This window comes from Empidonax traillii, unplaced genomic scaffold (genome assembly GCF_003031625.1).
Source record: "Empidonax traillii isolate 1590-97213 ecotype Southwest subspecies unplaced genomic scaffold, ASM303162v1 scaffold661:size936278, whole genome shotgun sequence".
Taxonomy (NCBI): Eukaryota; Metazoa; Chordata; class Aves; order Passeriformes; family Tyrannidae; genus Empidonax; species Empidonax traillii.
In genome coordinates, this window is record NW_020955854.1 from 707,401 (window position 1) to 727,453 (window position 20,053).

A 20,053-nucleotide genomic window follows, 5' to 3' on the forward strand; every position below is an offset into this window, starting at 1 on the left:
TCAATACTGTCTCTCACAGGATCCTTCTAGACAAAAATTCAGCACACAGCTGGACACACAGCACATCATGTGGTGGGTGAGCAATTGGCTCACTGGTCGAGCACAGAGAGTAATAGTGAACAGGGTAACAACAGACTGGCAACCCGTCACTAGTGGGGTTCCACAGGGCTCCATCTTCAGCCTGTGCTCTTCAACATCTTCATAAATGTGGTGGTTTTAATCTAGGCCTTCCCTGGTTACCAGTTTGTAACCAAGGAAGGGGCAGTGTTCCCAGTATTCCATACAATTTTTACGTAAATCGTGGTATAAATAAGACGGGAGAAGCGGCCTTCGTTCTTCTTCTCTTCCGCCGAAGTTCGGGAACAGTGGGTCCCTGCGTTGGTCTCGCTTATCTAAGGTTGAGGCCTGCAGCATCCACTAACCTGCCACGTGGAAGCTTGGAGAGTGCTGGCTGTGTCTGCCAAGCCTGCTTTCTAAGGGACGTGGTGAGATTTGTTTTACTAGTTATTTTACTAGTTCTTGGGTTTGATTGCGCATATCTATTCGGTGTCCCTCTTTGTTTCCTTTTGTCCCTTTTTTCCCCTTTCCCTATCCCTTCGGGGGGTGTTTGGATTCCCATTTGCTGTGTACATAGCATCTTAACTGTAATATACATAAAATATATTTTTTATATAACTAGCTTGGTTTTCGAGTTCTTCAATTTGCATAGTTTTTTTTTTCCTTTGCCCTGGGGGAAGTAGGAAGGGGGAAGAGAGGGACTGCTACTGGGGGAGGGGGGGGGTTGGGCATTTGGCAGGGAGCCAAGTCCGAACCATCACAATAAGCAACTTGTATGCAGGACTGGAAGGGATCCTAAACAACTTTAAAGATAACACAAAATTGGGAGGAGCTGTTGACTCCCTTGAAGGCAGGAAGGTACTGTGGAAAGACCTCAACAAATAAGAGGACTGGGCAATCACCAACCATATCAAGTTCAAGAATGGGAAGTGTCGGATTCTGCACCTGGAATGGAGCAACCCCTGATGTATGACTAGGGAATGACATGCTGGAAAGCAGTGCTGTGGAAAGAGACTTGGGGGACCTGGTCAGTGGTAAGTTGAATATGAGTCAGCAGTGCCCTGGTAGCCAGGAGGGCCAACCGTGTCCAGGGAGGCACAAGGCAAAGCATCACCAGCCGGTTGAGGGAGTTGATTGTCCGCACTGGGGTGTCTGCACTGGGGTGGCCTCACCTTGAATATTGTGTGCAGTTTTGGGCACCAGAATATAAGAAAGACATTAAGCTACTAGAGACTGTCCAAAGGAAGGCAATGAAGATGTCAAGGGTCGTGAGGGGAAGATGTGTGAAGAGGGGCTGAGGTCACTTGGTGTGTTCAGCCTGGAGAAGAGGAGACTGAGGGGAGACTTCATTGCAGTCTACAACTTCCTCCTGAGGAGAAGAGGAGGGGCAGACACTGATCTCTTCCCTGTGGTGACCAGTGACAGGGCCCAAGGGAATGGCCTGCAAGTGTGTCAAGGCAGGTTTAGGTTGGATATTAGAAAAAGAGTCTTCACCAAGAGAGTGGTTGGGCACTTGAACAGGATCCTCAGGGAAGTTATCACAGCACCAAGTTTGACAGAGCAAGAAGTGTTTGGACAATGTTCTCAGGCACATGGTGTGACTCTTGGGGATGGTCCAAGAGTCCAGGACCAGGAATTGTACTTGATCCTTGAGGGTCCCTTCCAAATCGACATATTGTGTGATGTTCCATTATCCTGTGTGAAAGTCATCCTGGGAGACTCAACGAAGTTGTCAAATTAAAACCTTAATGGGACATGGTCTATGTGCTGACCCTTCTCCAAGGATGAACTTCACCTTTTTTGAAATGAACTTCTGATTTCTTCTTTTATGATAAGTCCTCTATTTCTGTTAAGGGGTCTTTATATGTTTTAGTAATTAATATGTATTTTAGTCCTTTATAAAAAAAAATGTGACAAGAATACTGGCAACAAAGTAATGCCTTTTCTATTCTTATATCTCAGTGAGACTGGTTACAGAAAAGAAAAAATAAGGAAATACAAATTCACTGGCACTTCAAAAATATTATCTGTAAATAATATCCTCAAAATCATATTCCCCTTTTTTTTTCTCCCTCTTCTGTTTCAATATCGTCATCTGCCCTAAGGTATCTTACAAAAATTGTAAATGTGTTATTACCATTTTTTTTATTTCTGTGTAATGCAAATGAGTAATCAATATTGCAGCATGCAGTTTTTTGATCCCCTGACTTTATTATGCATGAAGAATGTATATTGCATCCACAGGTGTTTGCTACTATCCTTGTCTTCATATGATTCTTGATAAAAGTGAGGATAATATCCTGTCTTAAATCTCCAAATGGGCATGTATTTTGTAGTTATATTTTTCTAAACATCAAGTTACAGAATTCCCTTTTAAAGCCTGTTTAGCACTGAACTATTAATACATAGGTATTATAATTTAATTAATTTGCTGATTTTTTCAACTATGATGGTAATTTTTAAAGATTTTTTTCACACAAAAAGTGTGCATGAAAATATTTATGCATACAGCAATTCACTTTTCTGTATGCTTCATGAAGGTCACATTTTCAAGGAAAGCAGACGGTTCAGGAAAAAAATTCCTACACATACACACACACTGAAGCCCACGTGCTATATTTATGACTTAGTTTATTTTGATAGAAATAGAAATCAAGTATATTCAGTGAAAAGGAAATTTTTAGGCTAAAGAAAAAATACTTTAGTTTTCCTTGTGTTAAGAGGAAAAACAGTAACCATATGCAGTTTTCCAAGGATATTAAAATAGTCTGGTGTTAGAACTGTGTAAGCAAATGTGTATTGCAAGAGGGGAATGAAGCATATGGTGAAGTGGTTGGATATCTTATTGCAGGAGTTGTAAACTGATTTCAATATAGGTCAGTCATTGACATTCCCCAGAACTGAAACCATGGCTTCAACAATCCTCCTTTAGCAATATTCTGCATTTTTGTCAAATACGGTGGTTTGTTTTTTTTTTTCAAATAGGAAAAATGCCCCTGAATTTTCAAATTAGTTTCAGGAGGCAAAACCACAAGGGAAGTGTTTTATATGAAGCTGAATGACTGAAAGAAAGAGAAGATTGTTGCTTTTCAACTTCTTTCTTATACTGTGCTTCGAAGTGTGATTAACTGGTTGTTACATTCTTGTAATAAATATGCTTCAACTAAAGAAGCATTCAATTGGCTGTTAACACTTTAAATTAATCAGTGTGTACCTCACAGCCAGCTAAAGCTCATTTTTGTGACTTTAAAGGGCCGTCTTTGTCATCTTCTAGTATAGCATATATAAAGCTTTTCTTCGCAATACCTTTAAAGTAGCTTTAAAGTGATCTCCAGGGACCACACTTGTCATGAGATAATTACTGTCCTGTACTGTATGAAACCCTTGGCTGCTCTTCATGCTTTATGATATCCCAGGGAAATAATCACTGTATTACAACGTATTTTCTATTGTGATTTAATGTCTTCTTACACTGATTGACAAAGCAGTTGAAGACAAAATTAATTTATCTACTATCAGTAGTTCCTTGGCACAGTTTGCAGCAAAAAGTCATTGGGTAAAGCTGCTCAGAAGTGTAAAACAGCCCTTCTTTGTGAAACTAGGCTTCAGCTACCTCCATTTAAAAAGGTAGGAAACATGACATCTGAAATGCTCATTTTTCTCTATCACTTTTTATAATCAGGCTTAAGATCTCACTGGGTGCACAAAGCTCTGATACAGTCTTCTTCTTAAAGACAGGAATTTGGTTTTGTGTATGTTTTTGTGATTGCAAGTGCTTTTGAAATATATGCACTTTTTTCACAAAAAAAAGCCCCAACCTTAATTTTTATTTCTTATGTAATGCAGACAGGAAGCATATGAAAAGAAGGCTGGAAACCATTTAAATCATTGTTTGATTTATTTTGAGAGGAAAAGTAAAGTTATATGAGAATTAATGATTCCTCATTCTCCAGCTGAAAGAGAGAGAAAAAGAATAATATAGCAATGATTCGTAACATAATTTCTGATTTGGCCTTAAGATATTTATGAAACTGTTATCTTTATTCCCCTTTTTTATTCTCATATAATTTGATTTGTGGGAAAATTAATAAAAGAAATTACATACACAAAAGCATAGCCCATAACTACTGCATACTCAAATTGATAAATGTGAACCATACTCAGCATGATATTTAACAGAAATGAAAATATGAAGGTACTAAAGTTATATATCCTTTTTTTCTCTTCATTGGCTCTGCTATTAAATGAAAGGAAATCTGAATATTATGCATCTTGACAATGGACTCTTACATAGTGAAACACCATTTAGTGTTATTAAAATGTGAGTTATTCTTGTAATTGAAAATTTTTTCAACACTAAAACAATGATTGATGTACACAATATTCACTTGATAAGTCACAGAAAATACAATAACAGTAAATTTCTAAAAGCAATTAAGTTGTCTTTCATTAACATTGAAATTACAAGCAAAGAATACTTATTAAGTTAATAAAGATATTTGTGGCACATATAATTGAGATTGAGGTAGAAACTAATCAAAACTGAATTAAAATGTATTTTTACACATACTATGCTTCCAGTAATATGTCTCTTTGCTTAGATAGGCAACTACAAGCTAAATCTATGCACCTTGACGCAGGGGTGAAAATATATATTTAGGATGAGCAATGCTAGGTTAATGGTTGGACTTGATGATCTTAGAGGTCTTTTTCAACCTTAATGATTCTATATCACTGGCACTCATCAGAGAAAGGAAGGCTTATTAGTGGAAAAGCCAGTCCAGTGCTTCTTTCATTTATGCTTTAGCAGTGTGGTTTCTCTGTTTTCCATGTAGAAAATAAGAACTTTTCTCTACATTATTGTTGTGTTTATCTTATCTGTGTAAGATCATAAAGGAAGGTCTCAGATGCTCTGGTAACAGTGACTCATGAGCCCAACAAATCACAAAAAACACTTTATCATTTGAATAAAATGAAAAATGCATTTGCTTGTAGAACCAAATAAAATTAAAAGAAGGTAGAAAAACCCTGGAAGAAAGATGTGTGCAAAGCAAAGACAATCACAGCATGCAGGTAAAACTATGTTGTGTTGGCATGCAATGAAGACGATCAATAAAGAAGACTTGTCAAATAAAAGTGACATTTAGAATCACCTTAAAAGCAGGAATTATAGAAGGTCTTCCAATTGTTGTTAAGAAACAATTTGCCATACTTTGGCAATGCATGTGGTTGTTACGTATTTTATGGAAAAATTAGTTAGAAAACATTCTTTTATGCTATTTTTACTGCCACTTTTTGTGATTATTAACACCTTGTGCATAAAGACTGAATACTTAGCATGTGGGGCAAAATATATATTAAGCGTTCTTTAGAAATCTATAAAATTGAAGTGGAAGGTGTCCTCACTCATGGGGACATTGGGACTAGATGATCTTTCAGGTCCCTTCCAAACCAAGCCATTCTATGACCCTGTGATGATTCCATGAAAAGCTTCAGTTTTACTGTCATAATCCAAAGTCTCACTATCTCTTTATACGTTATAAAAGAGGGGTCCTTTGTGCTTTTGGGAACTTAGACTTCTTGGATTAAAATTATTGGAAGTTTAATGAAGTGCCAAATATTTCTCTAATGCAAAGTTAAATGTTTTTAGTTTAGGATTGCTTCTTGGAGAGAAAATTCCATGTATGAGAGCAGAGCACCTTACTTTCTTTAAAACACTGTAGTGGTTTGAAGCTATTCAGAGGCTATACCATAGCTTTATCAACTTTTCTAAGTTTTCCTAGAAAACTTCCTAGAGTGTGTTTCTAAGCAAATTATGAATGTGCTGTGTGCATATCATGAATGTTAGCTCTAGGTAAACAGTGGCACTGAAGTCCTGCTGTGTTTACTTCTGGATTTCCAAATAGTCTGTCTAAAGCAGTGTTTTCTATCCAAGTTCAGGCTTTTGGCTTAAGGAGAACCAAAGTGCAGGAAAGACTTTGCTTCTTTGGGACTTCTGGTCTCCATGATTTGTTCCAAAATACTCCACGTTAATTTCCCCAAATGAAGTGATAACAACAGCAGTTTTGCCGTTATTCAATAGGATCAAGGCTTCCCACCAAACCACTGCCCATAATTCAATGACAAAGTGTTAGCAGCAGAAAAAACCCAACCCAAACAAAGATGACTTGCCTGCATCTGTTTTCTACTGCTTTGCAAAGTAAGTGAAATATGCACACCTGAGTATTCAGCTATTACTACTGGCAAGCCTCTACTTGCACAAATTAGACAGTTGCAGGGTTACAAATTAACACCATCATACTGGGAAAGTGGCTCCTGTGGTGTGGGGTTTTTTGTTTGGGTTTGTTTTGGGTTTTTTTGGTGTTGGGTTTTTTTTGTTGTTTGTTTGTGGGGGTTTTTTTGTTGTTTGTTTGTGGGGGTTTTTTATTTATTTATTTATATGCTTTTTATTTTTTATTTTTTATTCCAAGTTTCTTCAAGTGTAGCAAAGAATAAAACTATGTGTTTGTTCTTTCCTGGATGGCAGGGCTGACTTTCAACCAAATATTTAAGGAACTCTGCAGAGCCTGATGTGCTCCACGCTGCATGATATGATGGGAAGGAAGCCTACCTCTACAGGAGGTCATTGAGAAAGCAAGATAAAGCGGCACTCTGAAAAGATCAGCAGCAGGACATATCTCAAAATATTATCAAAGGAAGAAAACTGTTTTCTTAAAGGGCAGCAGTCTCCACCGCAGAGGTAATACATTTGCATTGCGGCACTTTTAGAAGCTTTGTGATTTTCAGTGTGGTGTCATGGCAATCAGACAAAATGCCACATACAAAAAGAGGTTTTCTAATCTACTGTGCATTTTTAAAACCTGCCTGAATGTGTGTCTGCCACTGCAAAGAACTTAAGCAGTTCAAAGTGAAAAAGTTCTGGACCTTTCTCACCTAAACAAAAATATATTTCTTCCCCTTTAAAGGAAGGGACAGAGATAAGTATTAGAAGTATGTGTTGCAGCTGTGACTATAGATGCCATATAGAGCAGATGTTGTAACAGCACATATACCTCTTTTCAGTCTCTTTTTTTTTCTTCAGAATGTATTTCTAAAGGGACAACGGAAGCTCTTACCCATAAATGTCAGAAGCAATATTTTTAAAGGAAGAATTCATAATACTTACTCAAAAGCAAATTTTGATAGTCACAAACACACTGTCATATAATATTTCAGTGTGTTTTTATATCCTATTTGAATGTTCCATGATTATAATGCTTGAATATATAAATTCAAGACTGAAGGCAAAGGATTGTCAGAAGAAATATGTCATGAGAATAAAAATTGCATAAAACTAGCCTTCTAAGTAAGTAACAGTCAGGCATGGCACTGGCAAATGTCACAACAAATAACAATTATCATGTGCAAATTCATATCTGAATGATACTATGAAGTAACTGTGCCATGAACCCTGTACCTTGTCTGAATATTTTATAATCTCTTCCTCAGATTTTGGCCAATTTATTTGCAGTACTCTGAGCCTTTAATGAGTAACATGATAAAATGAATGTAAACCTCTAAATTAAAATGATGTGCCTACCAGGTGTCTTGTTTAAAAAAGCTAACTAATACTCTCTCCTACTAAAGAAAAACCCACCTTTCACATATAAAAATCATAGCCACAACTGGTTTTATAAAAATGTCAATTTTTAATTGGCATTATTTCAGTTATTGACAAACACTTTGCAACTTCAAAATTCAACAACTGGTATATGATGCAAAGTTTTAACTGTCCTGGTTTATCTGAACATGATTTGATTGTCTTAGCATCCTCTTCTGCTAATGTGCTGTAGCATTAGAAATGTAGCAATCACAGTTGCATTGGGGTGACCCTACTGGCCAGAGCAACAGTCCATCACTGCCGAATCCTGCCTCTGACAGTGGCCAGTCACAGGTGCATAGGGAAAGCATCCTGACCATATAGATAGAGTAGATGCATGATCCTTCAATACTTCCTCCAAAAGTCAGTAATTTATATTTTATTAAATTATTCTCTCCAACATCATATACACCAGCTTTTGATGGGTGTTCTTTTAGTAGTTTTTTAAATTATTTCTTAACCCATTTTGGCTACTGCTAATTGCCATGGCAAAGTTATGTAATTTACAACTGTTATTTTCCCTCACTTATTTTAAATCTGTTGCTTGATAGTTCAAGGGCATCACCTAGTTCTGGTGTTTTAGCAGGAAAAAGTGAATAGAATTTTTTTCCACTTAATTTCAAGCCTTCAAAAGCCCATAGCACTCTATCAGATTCTCTCCAAGCTATCCCTTTTCAAGGTGGATAATGTATAGCTGACTATGTATTTTTATACGGAAGCTACTCAACGGTTTGCCTCATCACCCTTCGTTTGATGTCTAGAGGGTTTTTTTTGATTATTAACATAAGTCTATGTTCTAATTCTAGATTCTAAAAAATTCAGAATTTATCAATTTTCTTTGTGCATTGTTGCACAATAACCTATATTCCTCTAGGAAGCTGAAATTCCACCAGTGATCTTCCTTTCCTCTGGCAGTAAAGCTGATTGAAAGTATAAGTAATATACTTAACATGTTGGCAAGTTCACACTGAAATATTGAGCAAATATCACATGATCTGTGTGATTTATTATTATTCAATTTATTGATCTCTAATTGACAATGATTTATTATCATGTCTGACTGAAACAATTCCTCAGACTTATCTCCTGTGAAGAATGGTCTGTCGTAGAAACAAGCCCTCCTTGGCTTCTCTGCTATGAACATCAAGGCATTGAAATGCTCAAATTTTCTGTGATGACTTTTTCTTCCCACAGCACTCCTTTTTGTACCTACAGGATCTATTCACCTGGAAATCACAAATCTTTGGCACAGGATTGCAAAACTGTACAGCTATTGGGCAGATTCCATGCTTATGATAAGTCTCTAAAGTTATTCATAGCCTTGGAGTACTTACTAAGACATTCCTCAAATCTTTTATTTGTCCTGCACTGTTAATGGTTTCATATTTATGTTATGAAAGGTAATGATTCTCCTGGCCTGATTTATTCATAACTTCCCCATCCTTGATTTATTTTTGCTGTAAGATCCTCCTCTTTCATTTAATTAGGATACATCCTATAAATAAAATGGCCCTTTTTTTCAGTGATGGAACCTGTTGGATGGGCTTTTGCTGTAATGCTATTTTTATTCTGATTGGCTACGGTGGTGTCTTTATCTATTTTCCATGAAATATTTTATCCTGCCAAGCTGCTTTTTTTCATTTCCTTTTTTAATAAGATTCACATTTTTATTTACCACTGCTAATTGAAGGCCAGCAATATTATTATGAATAGTTAAAACTGTATCTCTTATTTCTGTAAGGATATAGGTTGCTATCACAAAGTCAATATTTGGTAAGGGTGTTCTGAACAAAATCCTGCCCTTGACCCAGAACTAAATCAGGTTGATTTTTCTCTCTTTTTGCAAGTTCTGCAGTGAGTTGCTTTGAGTAGCAGTCATATATGATATCAAAAACTTATACTTTAAATTATATATCATCTGACATTTATCTGCTCTGGATTATGTTTTCATAATCCTCTTGAAACAAGATATACATTCATGAATTTAATTGAGCCTTTCCTCTGACCTAAAAACAGATCAATCAAACTTCTGATTTACTTATATAAAGTGAATTGTACTTACTATTAAAAGGCATTGATGACTTATAACTTTTAAGATTTCTAGCTTTTTGTAGATTTTAATGTAGCTTGAATTTTCCTTCACTTTAGACTCTTATTTTCTCATCGTCTATGTGTCACACTCCTGAAGCTTTGGTTTAACCATCTTTTAACCACCTTTTCAAGGCAATAGATTTTTAGCAAGGACATTCTATTGGGATGTGCACCTGGACCAGATCAACAAGAGATATAGTAGACAAAACAAGGATAGAAAGCTCAAGACCCTTGGAGGGGCTCCAGTGGGGCAGTTCTGAGGGTGGTACCCAGGCAAAAGGGGTCTTAGGATTGGATGTCTCCATTAGATATGATAATTAGTAAAAGATATAAAAGTGCAAGAATTCTGTATGTAGGCACACACCTTTGTACTCCTTTAGCCAGAAGACCTTCATTAAAAGTGCTGCTCTCTCTCTTATCTATACTAACATTGTCTGGAGAGTATTTTTCTCCCGTTTATTTTAGGCAATACATCCCAGAATTACTTTAGGAATCTTAATTTCAAAGTGGCCATGGAAATCTAGTCCAGAGGTAAGGAATGAAAACAAAAAAAAAATTTTAAACAGGGAAGAAGAAAAGTCTTTCTTAAGCTGAAGAATCTTATATCAAGTCAACCCTTTCAGGCCCTTGATGTGATTATTGGGGTGTCCTGTGTAGGGCCAAGAGTTGAACTCAGTGATCCTGATGGGTCCCTGCCAACTCAGCATCTTCTATGATTCTAAGAGAAGTTTACAGATTACAGGTTTCACCAAAGAGAGAAATTAGAGGTAGTCCTCAGAGGAACTGTAGAGTTCTATAAGAGTGAAATAGAGTGAAATAAAGTTGCCTACAGAGAATAATGGAGAATAGAGTAAAGCTTACTGGTTTCTAGGTTACACAAGACCAAAAGCTCCCCTTTCCCTCCTGGACTGCAGGACAGCAAAGTGCTTTTATGAGAAGAAATACAAGATAGAAATTGTGCTTTAATTTAGACTTCTGTCATATGGTTCAAGTGCATTTTGTAATGTCATGTAACCAGGTTTCAAGATAAATGGAAGAAATATTTTCCCAAATTACTAAGGTATGTCTCTGTTGTGCTGAATCTCGGCATTTGCTACACACTAGATTTGTACAAAACTCTAGTATTCCTTGTCTGAAACAGGAAACATACCCATGACACTTCATACAATTGACATTGTAAATTAAATGCTAAACTGAAGTACTAGCTATGAATTGCCTATCCATGTAATCTGTAAATTACTTTTAGTAATCCATAAAAGGAGATAGATTGTGTTATGTTAAAGGTTTCTGCTGTATCTCAGTGAGTCCAGCTCTGCAGTTGCATTTATTCACTCTGGGAAATTTTCCTAATGCCTCAGGTGAAGAAAGGTCTTCAGTATTTTATCCTTGTAGTCCAAATCTCCAAGACGGCAAGAAAAAGATGTCCCTGTAGCTGTTCAGATAAAATAGTCTCCCTTTTTGACCTACAAGTCTAGAATGAATAGCTGAATTCTGGGGAATAGCATGGCACTATTGAACAGGGAAGAAATGGGAATTGTAACATGCCATTCTTATTTACTACACAGCGTAAATGCATGCTTTCTATGAAAAAAACCCACCTTTCTGGGAGAACTCTGAGGAGTGTTACTTTGAGGCCTTTCTTTCTGTTTCATGTACTTCTACGCTCCTGATGACATGCTCAAGGCAATGTTACTATGTAATGTATGCGTGCCATAATCCTGTCCCTCCAAAGAATGCATCCAGGATGGGTCTGCTTAGAAAAGTGGTCTCTTTTAAAACTGGTGTCAGATCTTACAGCTGCTGTATATACTAGTCAGCCGCAGTCATTGAGGGCTACTCAAGTGTTTACAGTGAATTAAAAAGAATTTACAGGATCATTGTGAGAGAGAGAGAAAAAAACAAGTTTTGTCTTCAGAAATGCTGACAATGTCATAATACAGAACGAGAAGTATGGGTGTTTTATGATCCATATCAAAGGAAGATTTCAGCATTGCTGATATTTTAGTACAACTGCATAACAAGAAATGGTCAAAAGAATAAAACTACATGGCTGTGATTCAAATATGCTCATAAAGCAGTATTTGGATGTTCAGTGAGCTTTGTAGCCTCAATAATTCTCACTTGTGTCATATCAGAAGCCTTAGGCACTCTTGTCCTATGACAGCATCTTGTTAGCAAGCAGCAGACCCCAGTAGAAACAAAGGCTTAGGGCAGCTCTGCCTAACTGCCCATGAACTCCAGTTTCATTATATTTCTCCCTAACAAGGGACTTGGTTACTAATTTGATTTGTAGAAGAGAAAATCCTGGCAAATTAAAAGCAGCAAACATTCCCAAGTGATTTGCTGCAAAGCAGAATAAATGAGTAACTGCTTTAAATGAATCATATTTCATTAATTTCATGTAACAGCAAAAATAGAGTGGTTTTTTTCCTTGTTTATAGGTGAAATTTTCTAGTCTGAAAACATCCTTTATTGGAAGTATTTATATTAAAGATGGTTTATAGAAAATACTTGATTACAGAAGTTCTTGATTCAAAAGTTGCCATTTAAACAGTACTATCAATATCAGGGGACCAACAAGTCATCATTGCCTTATTCAAAAATTGCTTCAGAGTTCAGGCAAGAAATGTATTTGGAAAACAGTAGGGAGGTTTTAATGCTTAACATCCTTACCACACAATTATAAGGAATGAGAAATATTTCTCACATGGATGTCTCACAGTCTAGTGAAATAATTGCTCTAACACCTAGGTTCAAGATTGAACAACCTGGGCATAATCAAATATACTTTGCCATTGTTGTCCCAGTACAAATTTTACAGGATTTTCTAACAAGAGTTAACCGCAGCAGAAAAAATTAAACAGATAAAAACTGGAACAGATGGGTCTATTCTAGGTTTTGACATACAGAAGGATTTGAGAATCCAAAATGCCCTGACCTATTTGCAGGGTCAGAGATAAGGCAAAGATTCTCAATAATTCTTGAAATAGTAACATTCCCTACAAATATAAAAATATAGAAAAAGGAGGACTTCCAGCTATAATGTTAGATTGAATGAGACATTTTTCTTAGCATCAGCATCTGTGCTCTTATTCGTCATTCATTCTCCACCATCTTATTGTTTTTCTCTGTGATTTCTGTCACTCTTCTGTAAGCAAAATAAAACAGATGTGTCAATTTTCACATAGAAATCTCTGCTTTTGGTGCTCAGCATCATTCAATGTTTTATTTCCCTTTCTTTTCAAAAACTTTTGTCCTGTTAAAGCTAAGCTAAAGCTAAAGTTGTAAAACTTATTCTCCTCCTGATTTTAAAAACAGTTTACTAATCTTTACTCACCTTAGCAGTGCCACTGCAGTGTAATACTTAATTTACACTAATAATCCCAATTACTTCATTTGGTTCCTGTTGCGGGTCTGAAAGCCAAATATGCATCTTTAATCACATGCCTGATGAGCCCATTTGGCATTCCATCCCGCAACAGGAACCAGATGAAGTAATTGGATTGGATTGTTTATGCAAGTTAAACATGCAGTTATTTTCTGGACAAATAGCCAACAGTACTTAACTGTTTCTCACAGTCAGTAGAAATAACTGAAGTAAATGGTGATTATTATATAATTTCTAACAATCATGGAAGCTAAAGACAAGTTCCCTCCTTGGAGGTTTTTTTTATTCTGAAATAGAAAAGATACAAACTACAGAGTAGGTAAAGCCTACAGAGATACCTGTTATATATATATATATATATATATATATATATATATATATATATATATAACTTGTTGATAATTGTGTGAAGGACTTGAGAAATATGATGATATTTTCTTGCCATAGAGGGTGCTTAAATGCTGTCAACCCTTGTGTTATTTCTGTGTTCTCAGTTAATAAAATCTATTTACTAGCTAGAAATAAATAGTGGGTTTTCTGTGGAAAGAGGTCAACACTGAAGTCCCACCAGAATACCTGTTTGAACCTGTCATGATTCATGTATTCTTAAATACCCTAGAAAGGCAGTTGAATAATAGAGACCAAATGGTTAAGCCAAAATTACAGGAGCTTAGTAAAGACAAGGACCAACTGTGAGTAATTATAGAGGGATAATGAAACCACTGAGTGACTGGGTGACAAAATAGCTGATGAAAATAATAGTATGTATTAAGTAATAGAAGAAAAATATTTGAACTTTATATGTGCAGTGATGAGTTCTGAGCTGACTATTATTATTCAGGAATGAGATTATGAGACTGCAGCATGTAAAGCTATCCACATTACAAAAAATGCTTTCTAAGAAATCAGAATTTCAAAGTACAATGTTCAAAAAATCCAAACACAGTCAAAAAGAGGAGAAAATTGAAAAAGTCATTCTTGCACTCTATAAAACTATGTCATCTCCTTTTTTCTAAAACTCTGCAGAGTGCTCTGGATCGTCTCCTTAAAAGGGATAGTGAGTGGATCTGCATGTTGCCATAGGACAATGTATGACAAGGATACAACAGGATTGGGCATTTGGTCTTACACACTGTGTCTGCTTTCATAGACTAGCAAACTTCTATCAGCAAGGTGAATGCCTGAGAAGGAGGATACTCTATTCATGCCAAATGTCCAGTCCCTTTGCAGACCTATGGGGGATGGTTAGGCCCCTGTGTAAGACAGAGAACCCTTTTGGGTGTGATGTCTGACAATCAACATGACTGTGCATCCTCTAGTGCTGATCTGTCATTTTCAGTTGGTGCTCCTCCAACTCTTTGAGGTTCATTCAGTTTATTGGTGATGATTTTCTCATGTCTCTACAACAGGTGATCACAATTTGATAAAGGAAAATGGTCCTTATGATTGATACAGGTATAACACTGCTTAGTCAGTGATACATCTCAACCTCTCAGCCATTTTTTTCCAGTTATGTTTTCTGTGCCTTTAAGTGTTGCCTTAGGTGACAGTGGAACTAGTCTGACACTTCCTCAGTAGCAGTTAACAATGGACTAAGAAAACTTTTATAACACTTCAAAACTAGTTGCAATAACATTCAGATTTTTCATGTAAATTGGAGCTCTCTTTTTTACTTTCTTCTGAAAGCTGTGTTCACATAGTTAACTAGAATAATTTTTCATTCTTGATGTAGAAATAATTTTGAGGTCTGGAAAGGTCAAACAACTCATGTTATGTACTTTTTTTTACAGATTAATTGGCACAAGAAAAATAATTATAAAGCTCAGAATTCACAACAGGAAAATTGTCAGTCTGTGAAGTGCATGGTCATGGGAAGGAGCCAGGTAAGGGATGAAGAAGAATGTTTCCTATTCTTAGCCATTTGTGCCTTTCCTAAGCAAGAAAGATTAATAGAAGGTAGTTCTCACCATTTAGAAATTTTGTACAATATAGACTACTACAGCAGTAAAGGCCAGAGTGAGAACCCTTAGGGTAAGCTTAGATAAACAAAGGGACTAAATTACTACAGCAAAGCTAAATATCTCTTAAGAACTGACAGTGTAGGCTCCCTTTGCCTCCTTTTAGTGTGAAATGCACTGATTTAATATACCATGCTTTAGTTTTAACAATCCTGATTTCATTAATTTCCTTTGATAGGCTGAATATGATGGGGAAACCACATTTTTATTTGCAAGCTCATATGCATTAAGGGAATTGTGAAGTGTGGTGGGAGATTGACATGGACCAGCTAATGCCCTTGACTGAGTCCTAGTACCTGTTAGGTGGTGAGTATTACTTTAGGGACAAATAGCTGTGAAGCAGCAGGATTTTTCAGACATACCTATTTCTATTTACAATAGTCATTTCAACACAAGAGCAGAAGAGTGAGAGTTGATGTTATCTGTTTTTTAATATATTCTTCTTGATAATCATTACCCACCAGAGGGAGCTGCTCTAGAAATATTTGAAAAATAGCTTAATTATGAATTTTGGCTGCAAGATATAATTTTTCCTCACTTTCAGCCTAGCGGAACAGGGATGTTTTAGAACCGAAGTAAAAGATCAATCTTAATACAAGCAGGATGCCTTTTCATAACCATGTGTCATGCTTTTATCCTTTTTGTAAACAACTTTCAATCCTAGGGTTCATGAGAAAAGCTAATGTGCAGGGCTCTGTGCCAGTCTAAGGACACAGTTATTAAGATGTGATATTAATGGAAATGACCCCTGTCAGTAAGATGGACTAAGCTTGCTTCTGAAGCCTATCTGGTCTTTACCAGTTTTATATTTCAGATGCTCCCTTAGGCCCATCAGTGCACTGACACATAAAGTTACAGAATTAAAGGAATATAAATTTCACCAGTAAAAGTATTCCTATGAGTAAAGTAAGTGAAAGAGTTCAAATTTTATCAAAATTTGTTCAGCCAGTGACTTCTAAATACTAAAGACTTTCTTTTCTAAACGTTAGATTGGACTCTCCAAGAATCTTTCAGTATTGGACCAATTTGATTGCTTATTTTGCTGGTGTGGTATCTCTCTTTTACTTTTCTTTGCTTCTCAATGCTTTGAAAGAATCCATCTAGTTTATGGGTAAATTCTATAATATTTAGTTATAATTAAAGCATACTCTTAGGAATGATCCTATCAATCCTGAAATTTAGATACATGTATCATCATATATTAAGCTGTTCACATCTACACCAAATATTTCCAAAAACAACACTTTTAACAGCAAATTACAAAGCAAATTAAGTCACAGCTGCAGTTTTTAAGTTGCAACTATATATGTTGGTCATCCTTTGGATAATTATTCCAGGTAAATGAGCAGGTATATTTAAATATTTAGTTGCTGGAAACATTTGAAGTTGTTCATTTTTCCACTAAGAGCAAATACAATCATGTTTAAGGTAATCTCAGAGAAGTTTTCACTTCATGCTTGAGGTGGACCGTATATATGTATAGGGCAAACAGGAATAGCCCTTAGAAAATATCACTGTTTGTATAAATTTTAAAGTTCCATGTATGTAAAATGAAAGTAGAGAAACTGGGTGCATGGTACAGTATCTATATTATCTGTCTCACTCACAAAGAAATATAATAACCTATCTCTAGATTACTCTCTAGAGTACCCTGAGAAAGGACAAACCCCAAAATACTTAAAGAGAAATACTTAACAGGTAGGTACTAAATTTATTTGCTGGAATGCTAAAGCAGTAGTACCTTATTTTCCAAGGTTATATAAAATAGTAATTTCTTCTAAATGTTTAGATGCTTTGTTATCTACAGAAAATTTTTTGCAAACAGCTGCTGATACTCATCAAAATCTGCTTCAAAGCTGCTGGATGCATTTTTAACAAAGAAGAATTTTGTATCAAACAGTAGGTAGATTAAATGCAATTTACTGAGATTAAATTTGAGGCATATTTCTTGCCAGTTGCATCTTTTTGAAAAGCTACAGGTAGCTGCAGTGAGAGGCATTTAGAACTTCCAATAAGCTTAAATCTAAATGATCAGTAGCACGCCTGGGGCTGTGTTGAAAAACTAGGGCAGATTCACTGCCTTAGAAGCCAATAAAGGCAAGTTTGCTACATGCTGCAGCTACTGGCAAGGGAGCGCATCCATTCAGCACCTGCTATATTGCAAGCTCCACTGAGCTTCTTCTGGGCAGCTCATCTTATAGCCCTGAAGGAGAGTTTAAATTTGAGTGAAGTCCAAAGAAAAATCCAACAAATGCTTTGTGCCTTGAAGCCCTAGACAGAAAGAAATTTTATATATTGCACAAAGTAGTAACTAACATACATTTGTATATGCTTTACATAATTTTATAGGTTAGTCTTCTGTTTTACTGACAAAGTCAGTAAGATTGATACCACAGCTTTTTTCACAGCTCTAGCAGCAGAAAGAGGCACTTCAGATGCACTTTGATGCAATGTGATCTTTCCTGGGAGCACCCTTAATGGTCACAGTTCCTAAGAGTCCCAATCAACTCTGGATATTAGTCTTAACACATAAATTTATAATAATAAATTTATAATAAGAAAAGGTTATTATTACATTTACTGTTGTTATAATTTCCACTTTAATTTCTTTTCTGCCTCTCTTCATCATGTATAAATTCTTGGTACAGCTCCCATATTGGGAAAGAGCATCAAAGCATGCACTTTGAAGTTCAAAATATATTAATGCAGGTGATCCATTAGATTCCCCCATCATCATGGCCTTCTTAAATTAGTACTGGTTGTCCTAGCTTCACACCAGATTATCAGCAAAGTACATAATTTCTGCCTTAGGCTTTCTTACCAAGAATTGTTATTGAATTTCAACATTATCAGCTCATGACATGGCATTCCAGAGAGAAATGTCATGTTTTATATGCAAGCTGTGATTTTTTTTTTTTAATATTATTTGGTGTCCTGTCTTTTTTGTATTCAACAGCATAGATAAAACTGCATGAAAATAATACTTTTTTTTTTTTTTTTCATTCCAACTGATCAAACTAGAAAGGTTACTGAGGCACTTAGTCCAGCGAGGTATTTAGGGAAAATTTCCTTTTTCTATTAGTTTACTTTTCATAGAGGTAACTTCTTCTGAAGTGTTATTAGATGTGAAGAAAGAAGAATTGGAAGGAACTGAAGATTTCTGGAAGGCAGTTTCCCAGTTACTATGGAGGAAGGGTTTTAAAAGCCTTCTGCAAATTTGGAGTTTCTCTCCAAAGGATCTGTCTGCTATTTCAGATTTAAGAAAACTGAGAGATGTCTTAAACACTGAAATATTAAAAAGAAGTAAAGTTATTTTCTCAGCACAGAGTAAAGCTGAAGATGCTTCATAGAGATACAAAGGGGGAAAGGCATATTCTGAGACTGAGGCAATTTAGTCAATATATTCTCTAAGGGAAATTACAAAGTGATTAACAACATGAAGCAGACCCAGGGCATACAGCCAGGGATTTATCTCCTCTAATAAGTAAGACATGAGAAGAGGCTATTGCAATGATATTATTCAAAGTTTCACTGAATGCAGGTATTATTAGAACATTTAGCCTGACCTCTACAGTAACTGGTCCTTTTTTTTGCCAAGATACCCTATACCAAACCCAAAAGGTATTCCTGGATAAATCATGTCTTCCAGAAATAACAGCAGGTGGGTCTACCCATCCTATTAATAAAGCATGGCAATGCTAAATCCCACTCATTATTGGAATTGCATGCATTTTCTCATATGAGTTTCTGTAATTTTAGACTTTAAGTGCCTGTTTCTTAATCTTGTCCTTTTTTAAGTGCCATGCAGTGTTTTCTCCCGGTGAAGATACTTAAGCACTTCTTGAATTACCTCTATTACTGGTGGAGGCAGAGGGGGAAAAAAGCAGTTGCAAGGTTTCTCACTGCAAGGAATTAGTTTGCCATGTCCATCAGAAGATGCACCTAATCACTCGCCACCACATTTGACCTGGTAACGTTTAAATCCACTTACTGAGATTAGTTAAGCCCATTCTACCATGCATTTTTCATAATGCCTTTAACTTCCTCTTTTGGATATCTATATCTGTATATAAATGTAAGTTTATATTGATTTATTTTCTATTTCTTTCTTGCTGTTTTCTTATACTGTTAAGTACTGTCTTCACATTGTGCTGGACCAGGACATGCTTTTGGCTGTCATTCTCACCTGGATAACAAAATTGTTACTGCACAATTCTTGCTTTCTTGGAGCCATCTTATTTTTAAAGAATTTTCAAATTTCTTTTGACATCTTTCTCTTTAAATATTGCTTTCTAACCTGTTTGACTTATGATTACTTTTGTTTTGGGGAAATCAGTCCTTTGGAAATCTATGGACTAACACAATTCCTAGCGTGTGGGACTATATTCTTTTTCCTTGTGGGGAAATAGGTGAGCAGCTGCACTATCGCTGTTGGTCTGTAGGGTCCAAAACAATATCCACCTCTGTTATTAATCTTTAGTCAACATAATGATGTCTAAATTAAAATAAAATTGCAGTTAAAAGAAATGTCTTTTGAGCTTGAAAGTTATCTTCTTTAGTTAGCGTTGCTATAATTCTCCTGGTTGGTATCCTACATGCTTTAATCAAATGGTATTGCCCAAAATCCAAGTTTTCTTTATGCATGTTGGAAAAGCAATTAAGAACTACATTATCTTGGTAACATTTTTTTAAATAAATGTTTTCAAATATTTATATGATCTTTCTTGATTACAACAGTTTCTTAAATAAGTTTTTTAAAGATCCATATCTTCAGTAATTCATATGCCTTAAGGTTCTGCATTATCACTACTTGATTTAGCTATAGATTTTTCATGTAGAGAGTGGCTCTTTTTTTTTTTT

The 20,053-nt window shown here is 35.9% G+C and overlaps 1 long non-coding RNA gene across 2 annotated transcripts; it reads left to right on the top strand.

Annotated features, from left to right (window-relative positions):
• The first annotated feature begins 5,032 nt into the window (after positions 1-5,032).
• Positions 5,033-19,069, top strand: LOC114065443. Of its 2 annotated transcripts, none has more exons than XR_003572972.1 (5): positions 5,033-5,130; positions 6,584-6,796; positions 14,966-15,206; positions 18,792-18,854; positions 18,992-19,069. It is a non-coding gene; the product is annotated as an uncharacterized LOC114065443 (long non-coding RNA). The 2 variants fall into 2 exon arrangements; XR_003572973.1 differs by having other exon boundaries at positions 14,966-15,058.
• Positions 19,070-20,053: the final 984 nt, after the last annotated feature.